This window comes from Oreochromis niloticus, linkage group LG23 (assembly GCF_001858045.2).
Source record: "Oreochromis niloticus isolate F11D_XX linkage group LG23, O_niloticus_UMD_NMBU, whole genome shotgun sequence".
Taxonomy (NCBI): domain Eukaryota; kingdom Metazoa; phylum Chordata; class Actinopteri; order Cichliformes; family Cichlidae; genus Oreochromis; species Oreochromis niloticus.
Window position 1 is genome coordinate 26,209,351 of NC_031986.2, and position 1,642 is coordinate 26,210,992.

Consider the following 1,642-nt stretch of genomic DNA (forward strand, 5'->3'; position numbering starts at 1 on the left):
TTTGTATTCACCTGTGGCTTCTACAGGTGAATACAGCTGATGGGCTCCTAGATTGGTGAAACTTTGGTTTGATACTTGGTTAGTTGATGATCTTGATAATCTAGTATTAGCAGATGAATGATTTGTGTCATGGCTGCTCCAGTCTAGTAGCCAAAGTATCCTGTGGCATGAATGCTCCTGATGTGTTCATTGGACTATTATTTTTAGATAGAACGTAGTTGAGACATATGGAAAAGTGCTTGTGTTAATTAGACAATGTGAGGTTGTTAAAGGCACTTTTTGCTCAGGTAGAAACAAGAACTAGTCCACTTACGATGTAGTAACAACTTTGAGGTGAGCACAGCGCCAACTGGCATGAACAATACTGCTGAATAACATATGAGGGTTGTTACTTTTATCACAGGATTAATTGAAAAACGCTGGTAGTAAAGCAGCTACTCCTTTGTGTTGAAAATAGCCATTTGAGGTTGTTCAGTCATCTGACGTCTGAATTATGCTTCACCGGTAAATGTGCATGGATGCATGGATGGACAGGAAATTTCCTTCGGGGTCGACCTTCAGGATCAATAAAGTTTTATTGAATTGAATTGAATTGAAATCAACACTGTACACGTTCACATAACTCGACGTTCATCTTTCAAAAACTCTTAAGTCAAGTTGGACATATACAGCTCAACTTTAAATAAAGCTGAACTATGCCGTTTTAGTAAGTTATTTGTTCTACATTAAGAGGAGAACGTTAACTTTATTTATCATGAAATGCACAAAAAAGGGGTTGGAATATTCTCTGAACCGTTTCCTGAACATGACATCAGCCGTCCATTTAATCAACCAATTAATCACCTAAAACGAAACAGGCGTCACTGGATCAATCGCCTCCCTGGCGCACGTTTAAATGTCATATGACAGTGTTGAAGAAAAACACCAGAAGCTGTTGAGAGCAGCATGTAATGGAGAATAGGTCAGATCCAAGTGGGGAACATCTGGAAAGACATCCGATATCTGGACAGTGCATGGAGCCTTAAAAAGGGAGTGTGTGCGTGTTTTAATCAGCAGGCAGTGAAGGGTGGAGATTACAGGCTTTAGAGACTTAACTGGCATAAAACAGGGAGGCAGGTAAGGAGAACACACACACACACACACACACACACACACACACACACACACACACACACACACACACACACACACACACACACACACACACACACACACACACACACACACACACACACACACACACACACACACACACTCTTTTACCAGTTCATGAAGGGAAGTTTTTGTGTTGAGCTGAATGACATTCATGTAAGCAGTTTCTTAAATACAGAAGCATTTATTGAAATAAAATCAGTAACAATTTCACAGTTTTACACTGCAGACAGACAAAACACAAATACAGTTTACATATATTTAAAGAGTTAAAGTTGCACTAAAACATTTCGGCTAAAAATATTTTAACCTCACAACCTTTAAAACTGAAAATGCAAGTTAAATAAAGGTGACCTGTTCTGCTCTATTCCTATATTTAATCGGGCACTCTACTTAAGTAGATCTGCATGATTCAGTTCAAACTAAACCTGAAGAGGAAACATCCAGAGCTGTATTATTAGAGAACAAAGTATTCATAGCTGTCAAAGTC